Source organism: Spodoptera frugiperda, chromosome 29, assembly GCF_023101765.2.
Source record: "Spodoptera frugiperda isolate SF20-4 chromosome 29, AGI-APGP_CSIRO_Sfru_2.0, whole genome shotgun sequence".
NCBI lineage: Eukaryota > Metazoa > Arthropoda > Insecta > Lepidoptera > Noctuidae > Spodoptera > Spodoptera frugiperda.
This window is the reverse complement of record NC_064240.1, coordinates 3,653,551-3,668,472: the sequence shown is the minus strand read 5'-3', so window position 1 is coordinate 3,668,472 and position 14,922 is coordinate 3,653,551.

Here is a 14,922-nt window from a genome sequence, read left to right as displayed (position 1 = left end):
TTGTGCTACTACTGATAAATTTTCGAAAAACCTTAAAGAGCAATAATACAATTGCTGTAAACACATTTAAAATATTTGCTTACAGCTTAGTGTGCCCCATAATATGTTATTCCCCACGGCGTTCAATGTGTTAATGGCCATGTAAATAACGACAGAGTTTTCATTTAAAAGCTGTCGTGTCCCAGTGGAATAGTCAGACTATACATAATGAATGGCTCTTCTAATTCGATTAATATTGTATCTTTTCTATAGGACTATATTATGGGACAAAATTTTGCTTAGTTTTGGATTTCTTTCTTGAGAATCATCCTCTGTCTCTTAATCCTCACTTGAGAACATCCTGAAAAATACATATCTTAAAATTACAAATTATCAAGTACTAGCTCTCCACCAGGTTTCCCAAGCGATTTTGAAAGGGTAAGCACCATATATTGCTATTACAATTTTGTAAGGCGCCCTATTTTTAGAGCTTTTTAAAATTTAAATTTTTATGTCTGATTTTTTTCATATGTTTTGTAATTGTACAAAGCTAGTACTTGGTAATGTGCAATTCTTAGATGTATTTTTCAGGATGTTCTCAAGTGAGGATTAAGAGACAGAGGATGATTCTCAAGAAAGAAATCCAAAACTAAGTAAGCTTTATCCAATATAGTAGAATATCCAAAAGATACAATATTAATTCAGTTAAAAGAGCCATTCATTATGTATGGTCTGACTGTTCCACTGGGACACGACAGCTTTTAAATGAAAAGTCTGTCGTTATTTACATGGCCATTAACACATTGAACGCCATAGGGAATAACATATTATGGGGCACACTAAGCTGTAAGCAAATATTTTAAATGTGTTTACAGCAATTGTATTATTGCTCTTTAAGGTTTTTCGAAAATTTATCAGTAGTAGCACAATGTTTGGAATTGTGTCCAATACATAGCAATAGGCTCACCCCCGATACATGGGACTTATAACACAAATGGTAAAATGTGGGTGTACTTTGTATAGCGGCATTACGTGCCGTAATGTGCACCTCTGCCTACCCCTTCGGGGTTATAAAAGGCGTGGCAGTAGAAATTGTATTAAATCATATCATAATTTACATAGTCTATAGTATTTTATTACAATACCAAAATAAACAGTAACAACAGTTAACAAATAATGAACTCAACTTCAAAGACATTAAAGTACTTTTTCAGTTATCTTGTATTAATATATATTTCGTGACTGTTAAGTGTTTTAGAGCCGGGGTCAGGTGGAGGGTGCGCGAGACGGCGCAATTTATGGCGAGCCACTTCACACCAGCTAAACAGCCTCTCAGTTTTATCTCGTCACAGAAATATTTATGTATCTGACATCGTATAATGTTTACCTTGATGTCAGTATTACTCAAAGACTATATAGTACTATGTAGTATAGAGATAAGTAATTTACGATCCTTGATCTGAAGAATTTTGTATTCGGTATCATCTTTATCTTTCCGTGTATTAGCAAAAACAGCACCTTTTTTTCTGAGGGGAAAAATCATCACCTAACTGTACATGTGCCTTTTCTGCAGGAGAGAATTATAAGAAAGAATACTGAGAATCCATGAGAAAACAAGGTTTATAATACGAATACTCGTTACCACCCACCTCTGCTAAATTTGAAGAAAGTAATAAGCTAAAATAGATGACACAACATCAATTTTGTTTTCACCAAATTATGACATCTTATTTTTTTTTGATGGGGGAAAATTATTTAATGTCTTCTCCCACCATGGGCGAGACGAGAGGGAGTGTCAGACTCTTACTGCCTAAAACCCATCCCACCCAAAACATAAATGTGAAAGGCTGCCAAGTTCGATAATATTGGAATGCTTCGCCTATAAAAGAAGTGAGATCTAAATAAGTACCAAGTTCCATACACAGACCTCAGTTAAAAATGATATAACAAGTTGGCAAGTTTTCACACACTTTGTTATAAACCTACTAAACGCAATGAGTCAAGTATATAATTTTCTATTAAAACTTGCCAAATCAGACATAAAAATATATGTAATTTTTAGTTACCTTTCTCACCTTGTACCTGCGCAGGTGTCACTCAGCAAGCTTTACAAACATTAAGGCATTAAAAAGTATATACAAGACTACTGTAAACCGAAGGTTATATGCTTGTAAAAATATTTTATACCTGACGGCTCTGGGATCTTACTCTATTAGTATGGATAGCAACTACAGCATAATTGATTTGTGACATAGCAACGTCATCACCGATCTCCTGCCCCCACTAATTTATGTTTCTCTCCGCACTCATTTTACGACGACGTCACCTTGAAAAAAAAGTCGTTTTAAACGAAAAAAAAACATAAAACGTCCAAACTGTTTAGTCAGGTTGTATTAACGTAATGGAAGAAGAGCTGTTGTAAAATAAATAAAAGTTTTACGACACTTTTATATCTGTTACTGAGGAATGTTTCCACAATGTCCTCTCTCTCTCTCTCTCTCTCTCTTTATTTGTCTATTTAAAAATGTCTATGAAGGTTGGTTTTTCATACAAACCTTATCATAACAATTAATCGATTTTAATAATACTGGCAGTATTATGAACTCTATATTGATATTATATCTCTATCTATATAAGCTATTGTACTTAACAATTTCTTATAACCCCAAAAAATTAAATAAAATAAATAATAATCTCTCTATCTATATAAGATATTGTACCTAACAATTTCTTACAACCCCAAAAAATTAAATAAAATAAATAATAAATAAAGATTAAAAAAAAATCTTATATTCTTTTCAGTTTGTTTTTTAAATAAAAAACATAAATCCGTACTCGTTTTAGTACAATTAATCTAATAATTGGAACCCTATTGCTATGTTACACCTTATGTATCCAAATACATTAGGAAAAATATACCATAGACATAAAAATCTATTCTCATATGGCGTTAATCACCACGCTTGCTAAAGGTGTAACATGGGTGGTGTTATAACAAGGTGTACGATGCCAAACTTATAATGTAAAGTTATAAGTTCAATCCCGCACAATTTTTTTCTTCTCCGTATATATGCCAATGGTGTCTAAACAGGCCTACAAAAAAAACCTGGGGCAAAAGCCACATTATTACTTTCCAGGTTTCTAAATCGAACCTTCTTGCTTGATAAGAAGGCCTCACTTAACCTTTGGCTGTCGGCTAAGACATTAGACATAATAAATCCTGTAAGAATTAATTCATGCAAGTTTACAAAAGGTTTCTCAAGCACCCTTACTCTTGTTAAACTGTTGTGCTACGAATATAACATTACCCAAAATGAGGTTTGCTTCGTAGCCCAGAGCTACGGCGTAGCGCTGTAGCATGGCGGCGTAGCAGCGTAGCCGAAGGCCATGTAAATGGGTTTAGCAACGTTGAACCGTAAGTGAATCAATTAATATGGTGACGTCACTCTCGACACGTCGAGTAATACTATAATGATAAACGGGGAGGCATCGATCCGTTACCGTAAATAATTTCATAGCTGCGTGAGGATGCTACGTGAGAAATATTAAGGTGATTGACTTAAACGTCTAAATTGCCACAAAGAGTGAAAGATTCTTTCTAAATTCTTCTTTTATATACAGATAAGTGTGGGAGAGCCATACTTCGGCACGAATGGGCCGGCTCGACTGGAGTGATACCACAGCCTCACAGAAAACCGACGTGAAACAACGCTTGCGTTGTGTTTCGTTATGTGAGTGAGGTTACCGGAGGCCAAATTACCCCCTTCCCAATCTTCACCATCTCGGATTCCCCGACAACCATTAAATTCCTGACCCCCAAAAGGCCGGCAACGCACTTGTAACGCCTCTGGTGTTTCCAGTGTCCATGGGCGGCGGCGATTGCTTACCATCAGGTGATCCATCAGCACGTTTACCGGCTTATATCATTAAAAAAAAAAAACAAAAAATAAAGATAGTTTTAAACAGAATGTTCACAATAAAAGTAACATTTACTTTAAAATTAGTTCTTGTGAATGTTCACAAGCAACTTACATTTACATCTTACAACTATTATAAAACAAATTAAGATTAAAATCAGGTACGGTAAAAGTATCCATTAACACGAGTCGCTGGATTTAATTAGTCCACGTTTATTGTACGGTCATCGAGCTTGTTCACTCAAATTGGTAAATATACGCTCATTTCACAGAAGGTTGTATTTATTTTACAGAGACACAAGAGTCTAAAGTATCCATTTCATGATACTGTAATAATTATGTTGTTTGTTTAGGTTTATATAATAAATATGTTGGTATTTATCAACATACGGTATAAATAAATTCACGTCTTTGTCCAGTGGAGGTAGGCACACACAACAGAGCGCCAACTTCTATGAACCTGGCCTAAAAAACTACCAGTGCTAAGCTATGTATACCAATGAATATGATTGATGGAAGCCAAACGCATCCACAGCAATGTAGCATAGCACATTTCTGATGGAAAAGCCCCCTAAGTGTAAATAGTGTAAATATTAATGTCAGAATATCTGTCTTAGTTTAAACGTACCTTTATAATAATATCTACTCACAAAACTATTACTTTATAATACTATGACTACCCATATCAAAGCTCCTGACGTTTACAGATCGATAGCAACGTATAAAAACAAAATGGCGGCCAGTGCCCAACTGTACACAGATAATTCGAACCTAATAGAAATTGGCAATAATAAGGCTTATTACACAATACAGGGCCCGGCTGATCCAATTTATTTAGCTAGATTACAGCCTCACCGAAGAGTTTAGTGAGAAAATCTGACTACTACCAGTTTTCTGAATTAATTGAATCTGTTCTTGTTGTAGGTAATTATCTGTATTATAATTGTTATTTTATTTTGTTTGTTATTTAATTTAATCATTTGAATATTTTTCATGAATGCGTTAACAACGCAACAATATATATTTCACCCAAGCAATAACTGTTTTATATTGAAATATAAAATGTGAATTACCCTTATTCCCAATACCCGATTCCCCCAACAGCCCTTAAATTCCCAACCTTGAAAAGGCCGGTAACGCAACGGCAACGGCGATTGATTACCATCAGGTGATCCATCTGCTCGTTTACTGGTTTATACCATAAAAAAATGTGACTTGTTTTACAGCAACCGTGCAGTCACCGCGATTAAAATGTAGCAAAATCAAAGTAGTTGTTCAGTACTATAACATTGTACTACGATTATTAATAAAGCGTAAAGTAAAATACCGCATTATGGAAAAATATTTATGCACTATACGTAATGCCGCTATACAATGTATACCCACTTTTCACCATTTGTGTTATAAGTTCCATGTAATAGGAGGTGAGCCTATTGACATATACTGGACACAATTTCAGACTCCGTACTACTACTGAGATATTTTCGAAAAACCGAAAAAAGCCCAATAATACTTTGCCCGACCCAGCTATCGACCCTGAAACCCCTTGTCCTGCAATCGCTCTTGCGACCACTCGACCAACGAGACAGAATATAATGGAAAAATATATAGGAAAGATAATAATACACTGGTGCTTGAATCACAACGAACACAATACACAACTAATGATGATTTGTACAAATACCTGATTGTTTGTCCGCGGTACACACAGTAAGCACATACTTAGAAAATTGTAATAACCATGACAATTGGATCGGAGCGCTCCAGCGAGCGGCCGCAACGTTACATCGAGCTACGAAACCAATACTTCAATAAATAGTTTTACTGATTTAATTCTACTATCAATAACCAATAGTTTTAACTTAGCGTTTCCGTGTTGTTGAGTAAAGTGTACTTAATTATTATTTTCAAGATAATAAAGTAAATAATATGGCAAAGAGCTCATCCCCTATTACATGGGACTTATAACACAAATGGTGACAAGTGGGTGTACATTGTATGCCAATCGGGGATAAAAAAAGGCGTGACATTGCGTTGCGTAAAGTTAATATAGAGGTCTAATCGCTAATCATACAACATACAAGTTCACATAGGTACTCATAACATCTAATCGTAAAACAATAATTTATGGAGCACACAAAGAACTACTACGCTTACGTGACCTAATGTGTACCTCTGCCTACCCCTTCGGGGATAAAAGGCGTGACGTTGCATTACGAAAAACTACTCTGTACGAAATGCGAACCTCTGATACGAAAAGCACATTCAAAATTATTAGCACAACAAAATGAAAAACGTATCCAAAATACCGAACAGATTCTGAAATCACGAACGAAACCAATCAATTTGTACAACTTTTATTTGTTGTCCAATAAAAAAAAAGTTAACTAAACGTATAGTTTACTTTGCCTTTTACGTACCTCTGTTCCCAGCGGATCTGTATCGAGCTAGAGTGTACAGAGCTGCACATCAAGTTAGGAATAACCAGTATAAATTGACCGTTAAAAGTGCGGAAAGATCATACGAAGCAAGACCATGGTAAACTGGTTTTGTATAGCTCTTCGTGTAGCCTGTATAGGATGTTATGAATAACCGAGTACTCGATTGAAACTCGACATCGACGGTGCTCCACTGAATCACGCATCGAGAATATTATACTCGGTACACATGCATCACATAGGTACTATTGTTTCTGCAAAGTGCTCTAGCTTGCTCTTGGAATCCTGTGAATATGTGACCACTCGATTCACGAAAATAATTTTAGATAGTTTTCATAAAAACTTATACTTTTTTCTTTTTAAAAAACGTTGCCTCACACTAGGATTTTTTCCTGTGTCGTGGGTGCGTTTACAAACATACAATTACACATGACACCCAGACCTAAAACAACAATTGGTGGATCACACAAAGATTTGTTCCGTGCAGGAATCCGCTGCATGTTGCACGGCAACCAGTTGTTCAGCCACCACGCCAACTGTGCAGTCGAATATTATATCGAAATTAAGTATGTAACCTAATAGGTACAATCTGCACAGTCATTTGATACATTTTATTTAGCGAAGGAAAGCCTTATTGACTGCCCACGTCGTGAAGGGCGCACCAGACCCTTACCGGCTAAAACCACCGCGGTGTTCCTCCACTGCCTGTGACCGTGACCCAGGTTGCCCATACGGAATCACCACACCCGGCAGGCAGTCGTTTGGTACTAATTCAATCTTTACTAACGTCCTGCACACCAAGTATTAATGGTCCGAGATCCCAGAGCTGTCAGACATATCTTATTTTTACAAGCATTTAACCTTCGGCTTACAGTAGTCTTGTATATACTTTTTAATGCCTTAATGTTTGTAAAGCTTGCCGAGTGACACCTGCGCAGGTACCAAGTGAGAAAGGTAACTAAAAATTAGACTAACTTAACTTAAATTTTTATGTCTGATTTTTATATATGTTTTGTAGAATATTACTCTGAAATCATATTAAAAAAATCAGACATTTTCCATGGACCAAAACTTTTATCAGTCGCTATAAAGCTCTAAAAAATAGTGCGCCTTACAAAATTGTAATAGCAATATATGTGAGGTTGGAGAGAAATATCTTTTCGGCAAAGCAGTAGCACATTTGTAACATTCACGATGGTAATCACGTTCGTGCAAATTATCTGGTAAAACTATGATGATTTGATGATTTGACAGACGGCTTAAAGCTCTAAAAAATAGTGCGCCTTACAAAATTGTAATAGCAATATATGGTGCCCCTGTAATGCAAAACAGTAGTACAAATTCATATTGCTATTACAGTTTTGTAAGGCGCACTATTTTTTAAGGCTTTATAGCGTCTGATAAAAGTTTTGGTCCATGGAAAATGTCTGATTTTTTTAATATGATTTCAGAGTAATATTCTACAAAACATATATAAAAATCAGACATAAAAATTTAAGTTAAGTTAGTCTAATTTTTAGTTACCTTTCTCACCTGGTACCTGCGCAGGTGTCACTCGGCAAGCTTTACAAACATTCAGGCATTAAAAAGTACATAAAAGACTACTGTAAGCCGAAGGTTAAATGCTTGTAAAAATAAGATATGTCTGACAGCTCTGGGATCTCGCTCTATAATGTACAATCTACACAAGTATTATAGACCTACATATCTACATAGATATTTAGTTCCTAATTAATTAAATTAAACTGTAGTTAAACTAGCTACAAAGATGTAATTAAATCTATCGAGTGTTTAGGAATTTAAACTATGTAAGTATCTGTAATCCGCTAATTATATATCAGTAACAAATTAATTATATGCTAAATTACCGTCTTGAGGCGAGTAATTTAGGAGCGCCCCTAATTAGTCGTGTCACGTGCGAGTACCTAGCTGTGTCAGTACAAGCTCGTTATGTAATGATTTGCCATGTTACGTATTAATAACAATCAAGGAACTGTATTTATGTACATAAATTAATTGCCTTCTTGCTTGATTGGTCGCAAAACGTAGTATTAATTATTAGGACGTTCGGTTTAAAAAAATATATAATGAAGTTTGAAATTGTGCTCGGTATCTAAATGGGAATAAACACACGCCCTATATATTGTAGGTGTGCTTACAAACACACATATAATTTTGCATAAAGATTCAGTTGAGTCTAGCTAAGACTCCTCAGTGCAGAACCCAACATAGCAGAGAAAAAACCAGTACCTAGAAAGAAAAAAATATGGACGAATATCAACTTAATAAAACCAACAAGCATGCATGAAAAGACTGATGACTGTTGATGAGGCGAAACAGGTATGTAAGATTCGTAGTAATTGGCGTTCCATTGTCTCTGGCTATCCCCATGAAAGACGGGCGTGAGGTTATGTATATCAATTTGTAACTTTCATCCACCTTTTTATAAGCAACTCTCAAATACTGCACAATTTTACCATGCGAGTAATACTCTAGACACTACGATCAAACAAAGCTACACAAAAACAAGGAAAAACTAAATATATAAAAAACCTAAACTTAAACCTTTTAGCTACAAACCTTTTGCCGTTTCGTGGGAATACAAATTTTCGTGGGAATTGACAGTTAATATGGGTAGCCCTGAAGTCTAACCATTTCACGAATACCTAAATGTCTCACACAATACAATTTTATACTAATACGGGACTAATGTTACTGTTAGCTCGGTTAATTTAATTGTGAAAACTAACAGTTTTAATTACTTTTATCTTTTTTGTGATGAGGAAATCATCCAATTACTTCTCCCGCCGTGAGGCGAGAGAGAGTGTCAGACGCTTACTGACTAAAAACAACCTCGTTTTTAGAAACGGGGTGGTCCTGCTTTGAGCTGGAATCCTAATAACCCCTGACGTTGTCCGCAGCTCCGGATCAGGCATCAGGTCTGCCGGGCCCCATTTGTGATCAACCCTTCTAAGGGTACACTATACCAATTTGTCGTTCACGTTTTGTGGAAAGGATTTTGGTCGATATCGATTGTATTGAAGTATTACTCAATATTTCATGAAAACTTGGAATGGATGATGAAGTCTACTCCAGTAGTAACGTGACACTACATTGCCTACACGTGGGGACATCGCCGGTTCAATGTCATGTCAATAACGACCGAGCACAACCGAGGCAAATAACTTTTTATTTATGTTCATCTAATTAATCATTGTAAACTTACTGCCGTACTCAGAGATGATTACTTAAATTATTCCTTTGTTACGATTTTGTTTCGAAAGTAATTTCTCAGGATTAGGTTAAGTAAGTATTAAATTAATGTACGGCGGATATGTTTAGGTCACTTCTAGGTACGTTTTATACGTAGAAATGACGTATTTGCTTCCACTCCTAAACTTTGATCCGTTTTATCTAAGTATTGTTATCTTATATGACAAAATAAATAAAATACGCGTCTAATATTTTTCTTCACCTAACTGTTGGACTAAATATATTTTTAATTTTCATACCACGTCATCATCTCTATAATTGAAATTATAGCAAACTTTCTTACACAGAGTAGAGGTGGCTTATTAAATTACTATCTGAAATAAACCAGTTATACATAGTCGACATAGGCACATAACGCCATCAAACTTAAAAATTACGAAACGTGTCCAAAATATTGATGTATCGAAGCGGTAGAATGTATAAAGTGATGCGGTGAGGGCTGACCGCACGTTTCACTTATCGAGGTGTTCCGTGAAGCCATTTTCTGGTGAATAGTTCACAGCTCCTTAATGAAATTTAGACTAAAAAGCCCAATAAATAGACAGTATCTGGTTCGTTGATCGAGTGGTCGGAAATGGGCGACTGCCGAACAAGAGGTACGATTCAAAATGGGCAATGATAACAGGTTTATTTGAAAAAACGACGTCACGTCTTTTATCCGCGAAGGGGTAGGCAGAGGTGCACGTAATGCCGCTATACAATGTACATCCACTTTAAATCATTAGTGTTATAAGTCCCATGTATAAGGGGTAAGCCTATTGCCTACCCCTTTGGGCACAAATGGCATGACGATACGATACAATAATTATGTAGGGGAAGTCCGGGAGAGTTGAACCACTTTTAATATAAAATACCATAATTATTTGTTTATTGGGTTTAGAGAATCGATTATACACTTATGTGATGCCTTACTTTAGTAGGTATATTTGTGCTTAATTATATTGCTAATAAATACGCTAGTAACATTTTATTGCCATTTTACTAAAAAATCAAAAATGAGTCAAGTCTCCCTACCAACAGGGACACTTGAACCGAGGTATGGGGAGAGTTGACCATATTGTTTTTGTGGAAAATAAAAATCATTTTCGGCTTCAATCATAGTTTTAATATCTTATCTTATACAGTAATTAACTTGTTTTTAATACTGCTATCGAAGAAAATGTAATTAACATAACATTCTTCAGGGTTCCATAGCCAAATGGCAAAAAACGGAACCCTTATAGATTCGTCATGTCTGTATGTCTGTCTGTCTGTCCGTCCCAGTCATTTATTTCCGAAACTGTTGGGCCTACATAGTTGAAACTCTGTAGGTTGATGTATTTTGATAACCGCTATCCGAATTTTGAATAAAAATTAATAAATTTAAATATTAAAGGGTACTCCATACATGGAACTGATTCAAAAAAAATTTTTTTCAGATAACCTATCCGTGATGAGTGTCTATGGATAGGGCTTTAAAAAAGGCATTAAGGTTCCTAAAACCATTTTTCGTCAAAATCAACTGTTTGAAAGTTAGACGCTTCCAAAGTGAAAAAAATAGTGTCCCCCCTCCTCTAACTTTTAAAATAAGAGAGTGAGAAAACTAAAAAAAATATATGCTGTAGATTTCAATAGAAACTAACAACGAAAATTGGTTTGAACGAGATATCATTATTAGTTTTTAAGAAATAAAACATTTTCAAAAACCGCAAATATAACTTTGTCTTTCATACAAACACTATGCAAAACCAAGTTATTTTATAACTTTTATATTGTGGCATCTACTTGTTACTACGGAACCCTTCATGGGCGAGTCCGACTCGCACTTGGCCGGTTTTTTTGTAAAATTGTTTCAAAAATGCCATATTTATTTTTCAAGTTTGTCGAATAGAAGCGCCTCCCTTAATTTATCTATGGCATTTTGCAATTCCATTTTTGTGAGTTTTTTTTCGTTTGCGAGCATTTTTAGGAGGCTTGTATTGAAAAGGCATCGTACAAGTTGGCACTGCAAAAACAATAAATTATATTAAGACAGAAAAAATATATTAAGTAGGTATAATTTCCCTGCACAGGGAGACATGAACCACTGAGCAAGTCTCCCGCAACCACCCTGGTGCAACTCTCCCGCTCACACTAATTCCCAATTTAGTTTATGACAAACAAAAACCGTTGATCGTAGAGAAAAAACACTAAGCACATGTCAAACTACATTTGTTTGGCAATATAATAATATCAACACACAATACGTACCTCAATAAATACGACAGCAATCACAAAACTACTTAAAACAAAAAAATGTACTCCGCAGCAACAGAAACACGTTTTACATTGTCACTGACGAACCACACCACTAAGATGCAAAATTACTGCATACTTATGATTGGCCTCTTGAGTGCAACCAATGAATGTTTTGACGTTTCGTTCGCACTAAATCCAAATACAATTTTGAAGGGTGGTTCAACTCTCCTACCTGGGCAAGTCTCCCGGTTTTCCCCTAAACAAACATTTTACTCTTAGAAACGAGTTCTTGGTTCGAGTGGTAGGTACTCAGCGAACTATTAAACACTGAGATTATTGTTTTGAACATCGATGATTCTCACTCAAACTCAAACTCAAAATATTTATTTGCATGTTAAGGTATTACAGGTCTTAATTTAAATGTTATGTACAGCTTAACGGCCTTTTTCAGGCGTTGCAAATTTGAGGGCTATCACTAACTTATCCTAGACTACATTTACTTACTTACAAGATAGTTCAATATACCCAGCACCTAAGTATTCATTTAAGTGCTTCCTAAGGACACCAATCTACTCATTTATTAAGTTAGACACATACTTAATCGACACCAATTGGTTAAAAGCCACGAAAATTAAATAAACCGAATGTTTGGTAAGCCACTAGGGAAATCGTATCATTATTGTTTTTATAAATATGTGTGTAATAAATCGTTTTTTAAACTGTTTTTCAGTCAACTTTAATCTTTAATTGACACGTTCATTTATCCAATTGATATAATATATGTAGTTAATGCCTTGTTTTCTTTTTAGTAGCAGCTCAAACTTTCAATGCTTTTAGATTTAGCCTAAACACATATGGGATGTGAATTATACGTAAGGTAATGTAAGAAATGTCCATTCATACTACAAAAGATAAGCTAAGCAAACTTAATTAAATGAGCGCCAAAGACAGACAGAAATTCCTTTTCTTTACTAACCATTGACAAAAGCAATCTAAATACCTTCCATATTGACATAATTGACGTTCAACAACGTCGGGCTTAGCGTTCCACGTGAGATATACCAAGCACATCAAGCTATCCTAGAACTAATGATATTTAACAGATTATCAACCTTCAAAAACTGTTATATAAGGTTAAAATTGTAATGAAGAATTTTCATTGGGGTTTGATGTGCAAATGTTGTAAAGGCACACAAACGTATTCTCTTAATTTTATTACCATCGTTAGACACGGCTTTCGATGAAAACTATTTGAAGGATATAAATAAGATAAGTAAACAATAATATTTGTACCAACACTACTGATTGAATTTCCACTGAATTTGATTACAAGGAACCTTCCGCGGCGTTTTCCCTGCTGATTTGATGTGAATAACTAAGTTTGGTTGTGAGATTTCATTTCGGAAAATTGTAAATACCTAGTAGAGCAATTTATTTGGACGAAACTAGCTGTTGTAACCGTAATCCCTTAATTGGTTGGCTTTGGGATCGTACTTCGAATAAATAAGAAGAATAAGGATGTTGCTACCTGTCACTGGTTACAGTTTTAGAGTTATAGTATATCCGGAGCTGCGGACGACCTAGCGAGTAAGAACGGGGTAGTTTTTAGTCAGTAAGAGTCTGACACTACCTCGACTCGTCCAAGACGAGAAACGACATTTGATCGATTCACAATCTTATATTTGACGCAAATAGCCCGACTCGATAAGAGTAATACCACGGCCTCGCTGAAAACCAGCGTGTCGCCCATATTTTAAGGAACCTAAACTAAATTACAGTAGCATTACATGCCGTAGTATGCATCTTTGCCTACCCCTTTGGGGATAAAAGGCGTGACGTTGTTTACTTTTAGTTTAGTTCCTAAACTAAAATTAACGACATTTTTGGTTTTTACCAGCCTATAGCTTAGGTGCTAGGTGGCGCTAAGTAACTTTTAGTTAATAGATCGTATACATGTAGATGGAGAAAACGGCCTAAAGAATCCTTGGTTGACTGGTAGACAGCCACTTGACATTAAGTCCACCAGTTTATGCTTATGCCTTCATAAATATTAAATGAAATTTCGATTATTTTCGAAAAAATCCTGCAAATCGAAACCTAGACAGTAGAACAGCTCGAATCCCTTAGGTACCTTAAACAAATATGAGCTACCAGGTACCTAAGAGTAAACATAAATAAATATATGCACACAAAAATAAACTCCGGAGTCCCGAGGTGTGTTTACTCAACGGAATGACCTCCTCCGATGGGGTTTGTGTACACATAGGCCCTCCGTCCTGTTGCTATTTGTAAATACATGGAATAATATACATACATTATATAATGGACGCTTTTTGAAGAAGACTTTTCATAATTTCTATCTAAAAGCTTATTCCACATTGACATTGTTAAATCTAGACGATTTTATTACTGACATTTACCTAGGACTTATGACAAAACTGGTGAAAAGTGGGATATACTTTCAATATAATAAAATTTATCTGATAAAAATACATTAAATAAGTTTTCATGATAACATCGCATTTGTATCATACGAACATTGGACAGTCGTTTACCTGGTAAAACCTAATTAGGTACTAATTATAATTATATACCCTACCCGGAGATCAATCGCGTTCTGCGCGCGCCTCAAAGAGCCATCAGACCACCACAAATAGGGCCCAATAAGGCTGATGCCGACCCGGAGCTGCGGGTTACCTAGCGGGTTCACCGGGGTTCCGACTCGAAAAGCAGGAGTAGGAACCGGGTGGTTTTTAATCAGTAAGAGTCTAACCTCTCGCTTCGCCCAAGACGGAAGAAATCATTGACTGATTTTCCACCCGTAAAAACAATACCGTAGCTATTTTGTCATACAAAGATTGGACAGTTTACCTAGTACAACCTAATTTAGTAGTAATAATTAGGTATATACCCTAACCAGGGATAAAAAAACTAAACAGTATTGTTTCTTAAAATACACGACTAAATCGATGACCGTCATCCACCCATCTTCGTTGCAAACTTGCAGCGATTGAACTAAACTCAATTACGTAGTTACATGCGAATGCTTAACGAAGAGTGACGGTAAAATGATCGGGTCGGATCGCGCTCCCGGCTTA